The 19,143-nt window shown below is 37.3% G+C and overlaps 1 protein-coding gene and 1 pseudogene across 1 annotated transcript in view; both read right to left on the reverse strand.

Annotated features, from left to right (window-relative positions):
• Positions 1 to 19,143, reverse strand: part of SCAF8 (SR-related CTD associated factor 8) — a 160,305-nt gene that overhangs the window by 34,058 nt on the left and 107,104 nt on the right. The window lies entirely within an intron of this gene.
• LOC113439223 (uncharacterized) lies at positions 1,567 to 2,932 on the reverse strand (annotated as a pseudogene).

Here is a 19,143-nt window from a genome sequence, read left to right on the forward strand (position 1 = left end):
AACAAAAAGATCTGGGAGCTTCTCTTGACCTTCTCCATACCATATGTCCTTCTCTATGGTATTAAGACAGGAGACAAGGCAGACGTCCATTGGATTAGTCCATTTTAAATTTAAAATGAGCCTCTGTTGTTACAGTTTGAAACTATAGGGTGATATTTTGCACTGGCTGAAATTTGTCATAGCAGGAAAGAAAGTAAACAGGAAATTTTAAAAAGTCCACATAATCTTCTAAACCAGTGGTGGGATTCAAAAAATTTTTATTACCGGTCCTGTGGGCGTTGCTTGGTAGGCATGGTTAGGTGGGCATGACTGTGACTAGGTGGGCATGGCTTTTTTTTTTGCAGCCACCCCCACCCGTTTTTTTGGGCCCCCTGGGCCTCAGAGGAGCCTCTGGGGGGGGGGCATTTTTGCTCCCAGAAGGCTCCTCTAGGCTCAGGAAGGAAAAAAAATGGAGCCAGAAGAGGGGCGCAGCACCCCCTCAGCTCCATTTTGGGACCTTCCTGGCCTCAGAAGAGCCTCTAGGGGGGTTATTTTTGCTCCCAGAAGGCTCCTCTGGGGCTCACGAAGGCAACAAATGGAGGGGGGGCGCTGAGACGATGAATGCTTTGAAGGAATGTATGCATACAAATACACAGGGTGGCAAATATAAGAACAGAAGATAAAACAATCAAACAGGGCTGAGAGATTCTTTAAATAATGTATAATTCCCAAGAAGAAAAATTTCTGCAATTTCTGACAACTTGTTTTGTTTTTTTTAAAATTCAGCAGTGACTGTACACTCATGAACACAATGCCAAGGATCAGGGAAGGGACCTACAATATGGGTATCCAATCTTTTGGCTTGCCTGGGCTGCACTGTAAAGGAATTGTCTTGGACCACATATAAAATATATAATATAATTAATGTATATAAATCATGTAATGTTACAAGTTTACAGTCTTGTGGGATCCCATGCAGCCCATGGGACACAGTTTGGATACACTGTCATGAAATTAAATGTTCTGTTAAAGTCTCAACAAAGTAAATGAGATATTTGTTAAGATTTGACTGTAGCTAGATGCATCTGAGCTTTCCATTTCTTCTAGGATTTCTGGAATCCCTGCCACTATCATTCAGAGCCTAGCAAAATAAGTACAGGCAGTCCTCAACTTATGACCACAATTGAGCCTAAAATTGATGCTAAGTGAGAAATTTGTTAAGTGAATTTTGCCCTATTTTACGACTTTTTTCACCACATTTATTAAACGAACCACTGCAGTTGTTAAACTGGTAACTAGTGCATCCCTGTCACTAATGGTATCTCGCTATATAATCCTCCACTTCCTGGCCATAATTTGGCCATACTATTCAAACAATGTGGCGTGCACTTGAGGAAATTGGAAAAGACAGGAAGAAATCATTATGTCGAAACTTATGTGGAGAGACCAATAACACCGACTACAGGACAAGCAGTATATCAGAGTAGGATTAGGTTACAAGACAGCAAATTTAAAATAATATAGTATGCTCAAATTCCTATTCAACTATGACCTTCACAGAATTGTTTTTATCAAATATGTAATAAGTTATTTGTAAAAGTGATTAAGGTGAGATATAAATAAATATAAAAGTATATAATACAGTTCCTTGTGACTCATGTTTCAAAATTTGATAGGTGCTGATACTGACATATACTGAGTTAGAATATTCTTGCCATTTTCCAAAACATTTTTTTCCTGGTACTGGATGGAACGTATCTTATACAATTTTCTTATCTTTCCCACTTGTTTTCAGGACTTGCAGATATAGAAGGTTCATTATTTCCTGAAGGAATGTCTGATTTCAGCAAGTTATGTCATGACTGAAATATCCTTAATTACAGATTTGTTATCTAGCTGCATTTGTTTGCATTCTGGCTGATCTTCATGACCAGATGCCATATGCATCAGCTCAAGTTAAATCTTCATACTTTGGTGCAGCTTCTAAGAAATGTTGGGGACAACACTCATCTAAAAACTTTTCACGATCAGAACATTTTCATCTGTTTTCTGGTAAGCTTCTTTCATAGTCTTTCCTATAAAGATGCTCCTTCACTTTTCTTTCTTTCTGTGTTTCAAGATTTTCAAGGAGCTCTTTCTTGTTTCCAAAGCTTTACAGAGTTTTTCAAATTCAGTTTTAATAAACACCTCTTCATTCTGAATGAGGGCCTTTCTAACCTTGGGAGATACCGATATTTCCTTCACCAGTTTACATTGTAATTCTCTTACTTTCTTCAGGTTACTAAAAAAGACTAATCTTTCTTCCTGGTACGTTGTGTCAAAGAGGTTGAAAGAATGGAAGTCTCTGGATTAAGTCTTCCCACGCACACTGCCTGCAGCCTCCACAGTGGCACATCCTGCAGTAGAAGTACAGAGGTCATCCCCGGTGTTTATCACAAATACCATCCAGGGCAGTCAGTTTTAGGGCTAGAGCTAATGAGTTCACATTCACAGTTACTTCCTTTCCCTGGCTCCCCTCATGTCAGTAAATAAACTCCAGCTTTCTTTTGTCATTTATTGAGAACTATCATTCTGGGAGCACATCCTGCCTCCTTATCCCAATAAAAGACCAGTGAAGAACAAAATGAAACCAGTGGCTTTTTTTCATTAAGTCATTTTAAAGAATGAATTCATATGACATATTAATTAGCATACAATTTGTCTCTTTGGAATATAGGAGGTTGTGTGTGAATCTTGGCACTCTGGCTTACAACTGACTTTTAGCTTAGCCCGTGGTACTAACCCGACTTTATTACAATTTTCTCAACTACAGCACAGCCTGCATGTTCACAACTAATATCGTTAGAATGATAATAAAACCAAACAAATGCTATTAACACATGACCCATTGGGCCATTTTTTCCAGAGATATTTCCTTACCAGATTCCTTCAACAACCTCCAATCCACTGCCATTATTCAAAGATTATCTACCTTGAAAATGGCATAGTCACACAGGAAATGTTTTATGACGTTTTTATTATGTCATAAATTGCTTTATTGACAGAGCTTAAGCAAAGAACAACTTAAAATCCAAAGTCTACAAAAAGACCTATTTTCCCTCGGACACACCTTTCCCTCTATCTCACAAACAGCAGACGTCAGAAAACACCACAAAACCTCTAACCAGATGCCCAAACTAATCTCTTACAAAGGACTATTCTACATATCTGAGTTTTTCATAAAACGGAACCAGAAAACTTAATAAACATAGTAGAAGTTTGAGGTCACTAATAGGGTCACATTCTAATGATGCAGAGTTCTCTTGTGATTCATGAGTAAAAAGAGAAGAATATATATTTTATGCATTTCTAGTAACTAATTTTATTTCTAATTTTTTATTTTTTATTTATTTTTAATTGGGATTATATGTGCTGTTCCTATTATGTCTGATTCCAAGCAGCTTATAGGCCTCCAAAACAGTAACAAGATTAAAAGATCATTTTGGAAGGATGAGGATCACTGCTGAGCACTGCCAGCCTTCTAGACAGATTATCCAGAAGGTTACTATGATCAATGGTATTGAAAGCTATTGAAAGATCAAGTCAAAGCAAGCCATACTGTCTTTCTCCCAGTTCCACCATAGATCATCCATAATGTTAACAATTCCAGTAAAACATTTTCCCCCAGACCTCTCTGCAACTACAACCCATCACTCTCTTGTAGTGTCAAAAAGGGATGGCTTCTTGGGGAGTTTTATTACTGCCTTCTTCAGTAGTGTTCACCATCACCCAGTCCTAGCCTATTGTATTTCTCGAAGTTTTATTCCAACACTAACCAGGAAAAAGAAGGAACCAAGTTATTGGTGGCACAGCTGATTCTACAGAGAACTCTTTTCACTGCTTCAAACCAGCGAGCACAAACTCATCCCAGATAACTTTGCAAGATATGATCTCAATCACCTATTTTTTTTTCAATTAGTGACCACAAAGGGAATCCAGAGGGAATATCCAACTAGATGTCCCACAATTCTTTACAGCAGTCAAACCTATGTTAAGAATGGATCAAAAGTGACCTGACTATAACAAGGACAAATGTTAATACCCTACACCTTCAACTCACATTACATCTGCTTCAAGATAAAAAGCAGATGCAATGCATTTGTGACTTCTAATGATCTGGGCCAACTCCATGGTTGCAATGGAGGCCATGAACTCATGAGCTGCCAAATCTCTGCCCAAGGGAAGACAGGTTGAAGTCAACCAGCTTCACTAACCAATGGAACCCTACTGCAAACCTTGAGGTGAGCCGCCCCAACAAGGGCACTTTGCAGCAGGGTAGAAGGTACAACAGTAGAAATTCCAGCTTGCCTTTAGAGCCCAATTAAAACAACTTCACATCCAAATATATTCAAATGTTCAGTTCCCTTTCTCCAAAACAGCTAGTCCAGTCCTTCCTCCTAATACATATTTGAAAATCAACTGTTTTTCTAACAGTTTTAGTTCATAATGCCAAGCATAATTTGTTTATTCAGCCAAACACATTTTACCTTTTTCAAGTATTTAAATAGTTTTTTCACCATTTTTAGGCATTCATCTATCAAACTGCTTCCAAACATTAAATAAGTTTAAAAATGAACAGTAAGATCCTTTAGAATTATTAGCTTAGACTTTTTCCTTACAGTTTCTGCCCACATCCTGTTTCCTTTTAAATGGGTGGACCCTCAGCTATGGAAGCATTTGCTAAATGTAGTTTAAAAAGCACCAAATGCTTTGCTAATGAATATAATTATCCAGCTACTTTTGAGAAATGTATTTCAAAAATGGCTGTTCAAGAAATAACTCATCAGCTAGGCTTTTTTATCACCAATCTTTCTGTCGTGAAAAAAGGAAATTATACTGGACCCACACTCAAATTGTAGCTATTCAGGTTTTTCCACAAAACTGAACACAGAGTTCTCAAACCCAAAAATTATTTCTAGAGAATTTTATTTATGAAGGGCACTTAGATCATTAGGATTAGTGACAAATATCCCAAGACAAATAAGTGAAAAAATAATACGGTAAAAAGAGTGGTATGTTCTTGAAGCAAAGCAAGGACTCACATTTATACTTGCTTTATGTGTGTGATCCTACCAGCAAGTTACATTAATAGTTATTCAATTGCATTCATTGTAAAAGATAAAAAAATGCTTCAGGCAGTTTACAGTCTCAGTATTACACTTATTAAGTACATCTATTTTTAAATGTATCTGTGTGTGTATGTGTATACTTTCATGACAACAATAATAGAAATAGAGTAAGTGGGATTACTAAAAAAGACCAATACATCATCTTAAGAGATCACAAAGACTCTAATGTAAGATCAAACCAAATGATTGCCAATTATGGGCGGGAAAAGTATTTTGAGCCAAACAAAACCTTCCAGAGGAACTGATAAAAGGTAAGGGAACTCAACAGCTACTTAAGAAGCCAGATTTGACGGGGGAACTTTATTTTTATTTATTTTACTTATTTTGTTGAGCATGTATTAGATAACAGATATAAGTATAAACATGATTATTAATACATGAAATGGGTAAGAATAAAAGGGAAGATTAGGGCAGGGACAGTAGGCACATTGGTGCACTTATGCACACCCCTTAAGACCTCTTAGGAATGGGGTGTGGTCAACAGTAGACAGTCTAAGGTTAAAATTTTGGGGGTTTTGTGAAGAAACCACAGAGTCAGGTAGAGTATTCTGGGCACTCTGTTGCTGAAGACATATTTCCTGCAATCGAGTTTGGTGCAGTTTACCTTGAGTTCGTATCTATTGTGTGCTCGTATATTGTTGTGGTTGAAGTTGAAGTAGCCATTGAGGGTAGGACATTGCAATGGATAATTTTGTGTACTATGCTTAGGTCGGACCGAAGTCGGCATAGTTCTAAAAACAATATTAATGTATCTTTGCAAGTTATACACGTATGAATTCTGTTATATATTCAATCTGATCTAAAAAGTCCCTTTTCACTGTAACAGATATCCTCTCACAGTGATGGCTAACCTTTTCCTCATCGCGTGCTAAAAGTGCCTCCACCCATAATGCAATGTGCGCACGACCCCCCCGCCCCTGCGTGTGCACATGCGACCCCCTGCACCTGTACCATGTGCCTCTGTGCATGCATGTGCGACCCCCCCAATCTCCACCCCCTGTGCATATGTGCGCATCTCCCGCACATGTTTCCCCTGCATACGCACACAAGATACCCGACAATCAGCTGGCTGGCGGGGAGACGTGCACATGCGCAGTGGCGCTATTCCGGGTGACCTCTTGCATGCCGGCAGAAATGGCTCTGCATTCCGCTTCCGGCACACTTGCCATAGGTTTGCCATCACGATCCTATCACATTCAGATCTTAGTAACCCAAAGGTAAAAGATTTGATTCTACAAAAGTGATGAGTAAAAGCCACAGCAACAACCAGCTGGTCTGTTTCTACACAGTACCATATTTCAGTCAAGTCTTTCTCTGGTCACTGATAAAACTTACAAAGAATACTGTACGTGGGGAGGGAGGTTCTAATAAAAATACATTGCATGAAGACACAATATGGTTGTTTGTCGTTACGTTAGAATTTGTCAGAAACAGCCACTTTAGTTCATATGACATGATTTGTTTTTCTTTCACAGTGATTGATATAAGTTATCCAAGAACATTAATTAAACTATAAGATAAATCAAATCTTTATTACTATCATAGACCAGCACACCAAAAGTAGCCCTTCTTTAACTGTTCGTTGTGGGTACTGCTTATAAACGCTATGTGCTTAGAACTCAAAGCACTGTTAGAGACCTGACACACCCACTTTACAGTCTGTTTCTGTTGCTCCCCTTTGGGAGAAGGTATTAAAGTATTAAACTCGCAAGATTTGCTTTTCTCGCCACGTACATGTATACATCTGAACTAGGCTATGTTGTTTCTCTGTGTTATATAGTATATGTGGGTATATGCATAATTTTATATGTATTTATTTTGTCATGTTTACATAGTGTATATTGGAGGTGATGATCCTTTGAGAGCTGTATGCAATGAAATTTCAATTTAATGTATGCTGATCAGTGTATATTCAAAATGATAGTAAAGTTATTCTAAGTCTAACTGGTTATTTATTGTTTGCTGGCCAGAGCCGAATCTGTGAGATGAGTGGCTGTATAAATCTGATAAAGAAATAAATTTACAATAAAGGGGGGGGGGGCATACCAGAACAATACCTGAGTGTTTGTTTGCTACGCCGTACGTACAAATTATACTTTATATAGGCAATGACTCATTTGCTCTGGTTCCTTCTTCTCCATATTGTTTGTAGTAATAAAATTGATAGCATCATCTTTTTATTTCTCTGTCCAAATAAACCAGCTTGATTAATAAACATTTAAAGAGCTAAATGAAGCTTTTCATTCCATATCCTCTGAGTCACTCTCCAGTTGGCAAGGCACCTGATACTGCTGGAATCGTCTTACATGAAATTGACATTAACACTCCTGTTTTTGCCAACTTATTAACATTTAGCTCCTTGTTGTCACAGATCTTTCTTTATACCATTTTAAAATAAATGACTATTTTGAAAGTGAACATTTCTTTCACAGTTCAGGAAGAAGTATAACTAACAGATATAAATCTGTAAACACACTTTTAGAAGTAAGGGGATAAAAAGAGTTGTCAATGAATATTGATGGGGAAAAGTGCTGTGTGACAATACACCTGGCTTTTTTTGCCTATGGTTTAAAGAAAAGACTGTTGAAATTAAAGATTAAATTATCTCATGCTCACTTGCTCCCATTACAGAGTTGCCTGGAGAAATGCAATCATGTATTCCAACATCATTCAAGTGTATAATAGAGCTTAGCCATGCTATCAAAATTAGATCTCCCTGAAGCAATTATAACACATCATTGTCAAAGATCACCATAACTCTGAACTGGGTATCCAAGACAATGGATCTTGGATACTGGTTTCCTTCTTATAACTAAGGTGCTAACTACAAAAATCAATAGAGACAATTGTCCTTTTCTAGTGGAGTCAAACAATATAAGTGAAGGCCCCTGAATTTATGTCAGGCTATAGAAAAAGTCACACTGCTTTCCTAAAACACAGACTAAAACATAAACCAGATGTATGTTACACATAGTACAAATCATCAACATTGAGAGGTGCACTGTAATATGACAATCCTGAGTAAAAGCAGTGGAACTTGTTTGCCTCATGGGCACGCATATCAATTAGTTCCCAAGAGACAAATCTTACATGCAAATATGGGAATTACTTTGTTTTGCACATGGCAGAGTAACAAAGAAGAATTTTGCAAATGGGGTCAGGATGATGAATAAGCCAGGTCCTTAATCTGTACCCTAAAGCTAATTAGCTTTTAGATGAGCAGTGTAGTGTCTAATGTGCCCGTCATGCTGCTTGTCAAATAAAAACAGCTTCTATTCTTTGTGAGCAGTAATTTTTAGAGCCCCATTTACTTTCCCACTGAATATTTATTGTCTTGTATAAAATATATTGCCAGCCAATATTGTTTGGTTCTGCTTCTATCAGAGCATCTGTGGGGGTTTTTCTGTCCCTTTCCCAAATATCATATGATAGATAAATGAGAAAAAGCAATGAGCAGCTTTATATTACAATGTAGGCCCTCAGCCTCTATATACTGAATGGTGATAAGGAGGAGGATATATAACCTGCTTAGGTTATACATAAAAATATACACCTGTTGGCCGTTTGTTTTGGATGCCAGTACAAAAATGCATTCTGACAGCAGACAAGAAAATTTGGTTGGAAACTGTCATAGCTTCCCCAGTATATGTTTAATCTGCCCACACTGAATATCTGAGAAGTAATTCTGTATATACAGTTCATATATAGGGGAATGCCGTTCCTACAATTTATCAGCACAAGATGTAAACATTCCTGAGTGGTACTTACACTGAAAAACTGCTGTGTTCCTAGGTAATTCTTCAAGCATGTTTTAAATTTGATGCTAGAAGGGATTTAGAAAAATAAGGGTAGCTTATTACTGTATTCTCCCAAGTAATCTGTTTATAATATCTGAGGTCTTTGTTTTAGAAGATGGTAACAGCTGATGGATCTCTCTGGTTCAGAAGCTAAACAGGATTGGGCTTTATTGGACAGAAGACCACCAAGCATTCCCCATGCCTGTGAAGCTAGATTGGGAAGCCATCAGCAACAGCAACAACAAAAAGCCACAAATCCCACAACTATTGTATTGTTGGAAGAAACTGCATGGATGTATCTCTGTTGGTTATGTGCCATCAAATTGTTTTTTACTCCTATCAACTATATATATTTTTTTCCATTACAAGTGAAAAATATATTATTTTTACAAACAGATAAAAACTAACCAGTAGACCCCAGTGTCAACACTCCTGCAAAGAACCTAATCCAAGAAATGTTGCAGTGTTCAGTAAATTTAGGAAATTTACTAAATTTAGGAAAATACTCACAGCTCTTTAATCCATATACAAATACATCTAAAAATCCACTGCAAAAACAAATTGAACAGCTGCCCACATTTTAGTTATAACAAAAAGGACAAGTTAATAAGAAAATGAACTCAAGAGTGATAAACCCAGAGTTTATTTAGTGTAAGTGTATTTTTAATTCAACTTCAATAAGAAAATATGATTAATTTAAATTGTGTGCAATTTATACTCACTTTTTTTCCTTTTTAAATACAGAAGAATCAATTCCAAAAAAATATTGTCATCTTTTTAAAGCCACTTTTACATTGAAAAAATAATTCAGAGGGCACTGAAAATAAGTAGCTGTACCATTAGCAGCTACTGGTTTTTCTTGGCAGGATTTTAGTCTCGCTAAGTGTAAAGATCAACCCCATGGTTACTGGGTAATTAGTTAAGCGATGAGGAATGGCAACCAACACTCAGAAAATGAAATTATTCAGGAACACAATTGCCCCATCTGTTCTGCATATTATAGATTCAAGAATAAAGGGTGCTCCATGTAGCATTTTAGATACACAAATCTTTCACTGGATGACCCAAAGAGCCAATTATTACTAAGCCTTTTCAAGTTCTACCAATAGAATCTATTACTCTAAGTAAGAAAGTGGTGGCATTATTGAGGGTTTTATATCTGAGAATAGGGGTATGACGTGAATGGCAGGTTCAATTTGGGGGCTTGTTATTCAGGGAAATTAGGGTTTGCTGCTGAATTTGAGCAGTGTAATTTTAGGCCTGTGGATAAGAATGGAAATTGGAGCGTTTTGCCTCCCATTTCTATCATTTTAGAGGAAGGAAAATGAAAGCCCATACCACAGAAGCTGCCCAGTATCAAATTTCAATGGTGCAATCTCAGGATGTTGAGCTATAAAATTAATGCTAGAAACCATATAGATTGTGACAGTTGCCAAGCCCCGCATTAAGCCATGATCTTAAAGCATTAAACTATCAGGTATCAATGATAGTTTATTTTATTTATATTTATCAAATGTCTTGGTTTGATACAAACTAAATGGGTTGGGCTCACGTATCATTCAAAATCAAACAATTTCCTGGCACAAAACAGGAACCAATATAATCTGTGTTGGCTGCAGAGAATTCTCTCCAGGTGTGACTAGTTTAAGGTAGGCCAGGTCAGAAAACAGAATTGTGATATTTTTTGCTTGTTTCTGGTTTTTTGCTGGTTTCTGGGAATGGGGTAACTTAACAACTGTAGTGTTTGCTTAACAACCACCATGAAAAAGGTCAAAAAATTACTTCCAGTCGTGTAGTTCCCTCAACTTCTGAAAAGAATGACTTATGACCAGATTTTCAATTATGATCATAAGGTCTACTGTAAGAACTATTGAAACTCTAAAGATAAAGGAAGGATAAAAACAGGTATGAGATAATTGTATGAAATTTGCCCATTTTTAAAAAATCAGAATCAAATCAGAATTTTAAGTTCAGAATTATAAAAGCTAATGCTTTCAAGTCAAATTCAACCACTGTGAATGATATAGATTATAACCATGCAGTTTTCTTGGCAAAAGAAGAAAAGTAGCTTGAACTTCTTTCTTCCAGAATATTGTCTACTAAGCTCTATACCCATGCTTCACTACGAAATTATATGATCAGGCTTAGTTTTGGGGGAGGAAAATTGGGGGGGGGGGGAGAAATGCTTCCTCTGCCTACCAGCATCCATCGGTATTCATCTGGCTAACGTCTTGTCAGTGTATGAGAGTGTTGAGGGCTGTTTGGAAAGTGAAAGAGAAGGAGACAGCAAGGAACCTGGGCATGGTTTAGCTCAACTGTTCTGTACTAAAGCTGGTGCGCTGCTTTGAAACGAAAACTGAAACACCTCTGCTCTGTTTGTGTTTTGCATTTGGAACAGATTTCTTTTCAGGTGGGGAGGGGGAATAGAACTCCTTAGTATCAGAGCATGTTAATAATAATATACGAAATACTAATGCTCTGATGTCATCCTTTCTTAGTGAGTACCTAGAAGCCAAGAGGAACATACATGCCAAATTCCAAGTTTGTAGGCTTACAGTTCTGGAGATTTTATGAAGATGCATGAGTGGTATTTTGCTTTTATACAGTATATATAGAAGATTTTCAGAGTTCACTTTAGTTTTAAAATATGGGTACAAAGAACTTATATGGCCATATTTCAGTCATCTTTAATTACCACTTTGCACTGTTATAACCAGATGTTTCATATCATGATTTATTCATTATCTATCATAATTGTTCCAAAATTGAATGTGGCTCCTTAAATTAATATGGACTTGTCCTTAGGAATGAAAATCGACACAGATATTTTTTTAAAAAAAAATTATCATAATGGAGTTTCATCCAAAAATAATGGATTTGTTTTTACTGTTCATGTTCCATTATGGAACTTTATCTGAATTGATGTTTCCTGGTCTATCAGCTAATGCAGCAAGCACAAATTACTTCCTTAACTTCCATGACTTAAATAAGCTTGATTGTATTAAATTACATTAAGAAAAATATAGTAATATATTCTTCAAATTAAATGCAAAATAAATAAAAGCCATCCTTCTTCATGTTAACTTTAATCAAAATTATCAAACTCAACATAAATTTATTTTATCGAACGAAAACCAGCAGTATTCTATAATAGTTTTTAAATGATTATTGAATTTTTACAAAATATAATTCAACTTTATAGCAATATTGCATGTAACATTTTATGTACATCTGAGTTAGTTATTTAAAAATAACATCCCCAAATCTTAGCATTGTCACATATAATGTGCATACAGTAGTCCTCGACTTACGACAAAAATTGAGCTCAAAATTTTCACTTCTAAGCAAGATAGCTGTTAAAGGAGTTGTGCCCCATTTTATGACCTTTTCTGCCTCAATTTTTAAGTGAATTAGTAGAGTTGTTAAGTGAATCATACAGTCATTAAGCAAATCTGGCTTTCCCCATTGACTTGCTTGCAGGAAGCCAGCTAGGAAGATTATAAATGGTAATCACATGAACACAGGACAGTGCAACTGTCAAAAATACATGCCAGTTGCCAAGCAACCAACATTTGATCACATGATCATGGGGGTGCTGCAACAGTTGTAAGTGTGAAAACCATTTATAAGTCAGCTTCTTCAGTGTCATTGTAACTTTGAGCACTACACGAAAAAGTAAGTTGTGGACTACCTGTACTTCTAAGATAGGTATCTTCTGAGTTCAGTATAATAAAAATGTGTAGCAAAATATTAGTATGTTGTCTTTATATAGACCTTTATGATTTCACAGTTCTTAAAATGTTCAATATAAGGCACATGTATGTTCAATCAATATCAGAATCTTCCTCCCTTCCTTCATAATGTTGGCCCTTTAGCCAAACTGATCCTACAATGTCTTCACTGAATGTAGAGATTGTTTAATTTTGATATTTATATGATATATTCCTGCTCACTTTCAAGTTCAAGAGGAAATCATGAGACAACATTCCCCTAAATTCTGTTACACAGAAGTGACAGACAATTCTCACTTCCTATTTTAACTTACATATGTTTTTCAGCTGATGTTCATCATTTATTCACTTGATTATAATTAAAAGTGAAGAAAACATAAACTTAAAGTTTAATCAGTTATAATCTTCAAGGTAGTTTGTTTCATCATATGGCAAAAAAACCCACTAATTTGGTTAGGGGTCAGGAAATTTATTTCAGTTCTAGAATCGAGAAGTCTATAGATAAACGTTGATTATTCTTGCTTTCCAAACAGTTTGACTGAGATGTGACAAATTGCACAGAATCAGGGTACCACACTTAATAGGGAGTTAAGAAATCATTCTCTTTTAAATCTGTGCAGGCAAAACATTAAAAAATGGTCTGCAATTTTAATTAAATTGCACATACCCATCCTTATATGAATAATTCCATTGCCAAGATTCAGTTTTCAAGAAGAGAAAGTGCAAAATGTTTCCTTTGCAACTCTCTAATCTTATTAAGAAACTTACAAGTTGCAAAATGTTTCTGATTCAAATATTCAGGTAGTCCTCAATATATGACCATTTCATTTCCATTCAAAGTTATGACAGCACTGGAAAAAAATGACTTACGACTGTTCCTCATGATCAAAATCAGGCACCTGGCAACTAGTATGTATTTACAGTAGTTGCAGCATCTTAGGGTCATGTGATAGTCACTTACAATCTTTCCAGAGGGGCCTCTGAGAAGTAAAGTCAATGGGAGAAGACAAATTTTATTAACCATCTTCTGCAAAAAAAAAAAAAAAAAGTTGTAAAATTGGGCATGGCTCACTTAATGACCACATCACTTAGCAACAAAGGTTCTGGTCTCAATTGTGGATCAAGGACTACCTACAGCCCATATCTAGTTTAAAGTTCTCATATTAGAATTGGAAAATCCTAGAACCTAAATTGGTCACTGCCTTTGAATGGTCTCTTGACCAGATTTCTTATACCCTATAAGGGTCCCCAACCCTTGGTCCATGGACTGGCACTGGTCCGTGGCATGCAGTGGTGGAATTCAAATGGTTTTACCACCGGTTTGATGGGTGTGGCTTGGTGGGTGTGCTTTGCCTAATGCCGGTGCGCAGCTTTCCTCACACCAGCTGAGACTTGCAGCGCCAATCAGCTGAGAGGATAAAGAAGAGAAAAGCGCGGGGGCAGGTGGGAGGGCTGATCCTGCATTTTCTCTTCTTTTTCCTCTCAGCTGATTGTGGAGGATTTTTTTCCTCCTCTCAGCTGATCATCGGAGGCTTTTTTTACTACCAGTTCGGCCAAACTGGTCCAAAGCAGTAACATACCACCACTGATGGCATGCCAGAAACCAGTCCGCACAAACAAGCGAAGCCCCATCTGTGGGAAGCAGGTACTATGCGAAACCCCGCCCTCTCCAGTCTGGAGAAAAACCTCTCTCCATGGAACTGGTCCCTTTTGCCCAAAGGTTGAGGGCCGCTGCCTAGAACCTCCTAGAATCAGATTACTATCATTGCTGAAACTCAGCAATTTTTCAAAAGAATTAGCATTCACACACCACCTTCCTCCAACACTCCCCTCCAAAATATGATAGTTCAGTCACTAAAAACAACACTACAAAATTATAGTCCTTAGCAGCAAAAAGATGTTATGACTCATTCTAGGAACTATGACCAGCCACAGCAGATATCTTACAACAGATAGACTCAGTACAATATAGTTCAGGGTGTAAAACTCGACTTCATTGAGGGCCACATCAGGGTTGTGTTTGACCTCGGAGGGCCGGGGAATGGCTACGGTCATGGTGGGTCTGGGTGGGGTGGGCGTGGACATGGCAGGTGCGGCACAGGATTCGTGTTGGGGGCACCTGTAGTGGCCAAATGCTAAGGCAGGACTTCACTTGCTCTCATTATAATGTCCTTCCTTCTCTCCTTTTCTTCTTTTACCTTTCCTCTTCATTCTCCTTTCTTCTTCCTTCCCCTCTTTCCTTCTTTTTCTCTGTCTTTCCACTTCCCCTTTCTCCTTTCCTGCTCTTTCTTGCATGCTGAAATGCAAAAGGGGAAACATTTCTCCCTTTGTTTTGTTTTTAGTTTGTTTTGATATTCCTCTGCCAGAGAAAACTGGGTGCACGGGCCGCAACAGCCTCATGCCAGTGAAAACGGAGCTTCTTTGCTGTTTCCAGGCCGGTCCTATTGGACGGATCTAAGCAACCCACAGGCCGGATCCGGCCCCTTGGCCCTTGAGTTTAACACTGATGTAGTTCATGCCTTTAGTAACCACTGTAAATGTTAAGGGCTTTATGCTTTTTATCTTTCAATAAAGAAAGGAAAAAAATTTTTGCTGATGCAATCTACAAACACCTTAGGGCACAACTTAGTTTTCTTAACTAAAAATCTACTGCAGAAATCTGAGACAAAACAAAACAAAAAAAAAGAATACATTAGTTTAAAATATGTGCATCTAGGATATCCTGGTCCCCAAGCTTCACAAAAAACAAGACTGGTATTTAAACAAGCTACATTCTGCAATTATAGGGTCTCCATGCCAGGAGAGACATTAGTCATTTGCTTAGTAACAAACCAAAATGAAATCCTTCAAATTTGGTTTTCATACAATGTCATTTTGTTTTATAACTAGATTTTTTCAAAGGTTTCTGTTTTTAAGACAAAATTATGCATAGTATTTAAATATACCACTTTTTCTATATATAGACTTCAAGTTACTAAAATAGCACTGCTTAAGCCCATGGGTGGAAACCCAAGAGTATGTAGAAATAGTTCAGAAATCTTATATGAATGGTATGATAAAATATTTCATTTTATGTACAAATGCAATAGGGAACATCAGTATCCAATGGATTATAGCCATTTTTCAGGTCACTTTTAGACACAATTTCTGGAAAGTGTACTAAGCGTACTGATTTTGATGGAAGACATTTCTTAAAATTAAATTTTCAAGCAAACATTCTAAAATCACAAATACAACCAAACTATAAACAAAATGAGAAATAAGCACATTAGGGAAGTGGAGCTTGTAGCAAATGTTTTTTTAAAAATCAGTTTTGAACATACAGCATAGCTGATTCAATCACTCCTATTGAATTATACCTGGAATCCAAATAGCAGCCAGTGCAGTTCTTCTAATACAGGTGGTCCTCATTTAACAACTGGCTGCTTAACAACCATTCAAAGCTAAAACAGACAAAAAAAAAAGTTACTATATGACCTCATAATTATGATTTCTGGACATAACACCCCTGGTCAAGTGATCACATTTTGGGCAGTTAGCAACTGGCTCGCATTTAGAATCGGTAGTAGCATCCTGTGGTCACAAAACTGTGATTTTCTTTTTTCAAATAGAAAATGGCAAAAAGCAGCAGTTGGTCCCATTTAACAACCATGTGGTTTCCTAAACAACTGCATTTACAATCCTCATAAAAACAATTGTACAATCTAATCAGGTCATGACCACTTAACAAGCCCAATGACTTATAACCAAATTGCAGGACTAATTGTGGTTCTTAAGCAAGGACTACCTATAGTGGTATTATATGGGTGAATAAAGTTGCACCCATAACTATTAAAGCTGCTGCTATATAATCCCATGGAAGCTTTCAAATATCCTTCAAGCGCAGCCCCTTGTAGAGCACATTGAATAAGTCACAATAAGTAACACCTCCTGTTCCAAGAAGATCACAACTCGCTATGAAATGAAGTTGTGCAAAAGCCTTCATGGACACATCTGCCACCTGTTCCTCAAGCAAATGTGATCACTTGACCAAGGGTGTGTATGCAGTATTCATAATGAGGTCATAAGTAACTTTTTTTAGTCTGTTGTAGCTTTGAATTAATTAAGAATTAATTAATTAATTAAGTGCCCAGTTGTTATATGAGGACCACCTGTACTACAAGAACTAAGCCGGCTATTTGGCTTCCAGGTATAATTTAAGATACAAGAGCGATTTGATCAGCTACGCTGAATGTACAAAACTTGATTTTTTAAAATTGCTACAAGGTCCGTTTTCCTAATATGCTTATTTTTTGTTTTGTTTATAGTTTGCATTGCATTTGTGAAGATCCCCCAATTGCTAAGCGGCTGTGTTTGGGAAGCACATCCAGAGCTAACAATGTAATTTCAGTAGAATTGCTTGGGATGGGGAAGGGCTCTATCAGATCTCTTCACTAGGATCATGGATTCAACCGCAATTATCTACAAATGAACCAAAGAAAAGGAAAGATTCTAGCCAGATAGCAAGAAAAACAAAGATACCCTCTTCTTTAAGAATTAGCTAAAATATGTGTAGATTTGGTTAATGAATTTTAAATATCCACCCAGTTAGCAAACTTTCAAAGAAAACAATTTCTTCTAACTTCAAAGAACATGGCAACAGCTGGAAATATTACTGGATTGCTAGATAAGTTGCAGATACCTTTCCATATAAGGTGAAAAATGTACTAAGGCTCTTAATGCCATATTGCACATCTTTTTCCAGCCTATTCATAACAGTCAGTTGAAAACTACACAGATCTGAAAAAATAGTAATATTAATTGAGATATTATCAATGCATTTCACATATACCAGAATGCATCATTTATATTAACATCCAGTTTAACACGCTGGTTAAGACATCAGGTCAAAAAACAGGAGACTGGTCCCACATTAGGCACAAAGTGGTTGGGTGTCCTTGGGCCAGTTACTTTTTTTCAGCCCTAGAAGAGAGGCAAGGACAAACAAATCACTTCTGAAAAACCTTGCAAAGAAAACTGCAGGCAATCTTGAATATCAAACAAAAATTGGGGGGGAAGATATCATTTACATTAAACCCATGACAGTACAATTTTGGACCAGAATACGAGTAGTCCTTTACTTATGAGTTTAGTAATGGTTTGAAGTTCCCATGGACCCCTCAAAAGCTACTTACGACCCAGTTTCACAGTTACAATGTCTCTCTACCATGGTCACATGCCTGTAATTATGCCATGGTCACATATCCATGATTTACATTTTTTTGTGGAAACTGGTATTTGCTTCTAGTTTCCAGAAAAAAAACATCCCATAGCGTACAATGGATTTATTAGTGACTGTGGCATTTGCATAATGTCCACGCCTTTGACTTACAATCTGCTACACTTGTTTAACACAGGCATTTTATGGCCTGTGGGCCACATCCAGCCTGCGAACGGTTCTAGTCCAGCCCGCTGTATCAGCAGCGGTGGAGTGTTGGCAGCAATGGGGAATTGGGCAGCAACAACGGGGATGGTGGTGTTGGCGGCAACATCAACAAAGGGCAGGATAGCAATAGTAGCCTGAGTGGGGCCACAACAGCTAGGAGGAGTGGGATGGCAAAGGCGGCCGTACACTATAGTTCCATTTCTCATATGGCCCCTTGGGAGAATTGCCTACCCCTGGTTTAACATCTGCTGTAAAAAAGTTGTAAAACCAGGTCCTCTCACAGACACCATTATGGTTGTAAGTGAAGCACTACATGTGCAATAAGAGCCATGTTGGCGCAGTGGTTAGAATGCAGCACTGCAGGTTATTTCTGCTGACTGCTGGCTAACTGCAATTTGGCAATTCAAATCTCAACTGACTCAAGGTTGACTCAGCCTTCCATCCTTCCGAGTCAGTAAAATAAGGAGCCAGATTGTTGGGGGCAACATGCTGGCTCTATAAACCACTTAGAGAGGGCTATAAAGCACTGTGAAGCGGTATATAAGTCTAAGTGCTATTGCTATACCACATATTGCTCATAGAATGATATCCATTACCAGACTGTACGCATCTTATCATTTGGGCTACTTTAACATGCTAAACAAATTATGATTTGTGCCTTCCAAGTGGGACATACCAAAACTCATCCTAGGGTTCATGTTTCTAAAAAAAAAAAAAAAAGAACAGACTCAGGGAAAGAAAGCCTTCTTCTTCACAAAGGAAAATATGCTCAGAAACAATAAGAATTATTTTGTCACACAAATGCAAGTAATTAAGACATCGTTGTTGAGATTTTTTTTAAAAAAATTCAAAAGACATAAAACAGAGGACTTGTGAAATTAACAGACGGGATGGGGCTATAAATATCCTCCCCAATTTCTAACAATCTGTCTGCAAATTGCAAGTGGAGCAGAACATTCAACACCTGCCACCCCCACCAGCATTATTTCCCTATGGTTCAGCTAAAGATATTACCCTTCCATTTTATGCTTTACAGCTCTGTA

This window comes from Pseudonaja textilis, chromosome 1, assembly GCF_049901715.1.
Source record: "Pseudonaja textilis isolate UNSWEBS1 chromosome 1, rPseTex1.2, whole genome shotgun sequence".
In the NCBI taxonomy this organism is placed as follows: domain Eukaryota; kingdom Metazoa; phylum Chordata; class Lepidosauria; order Squamata; family Elapidae; genus Pseudonaja; species Pseudonaja textilis.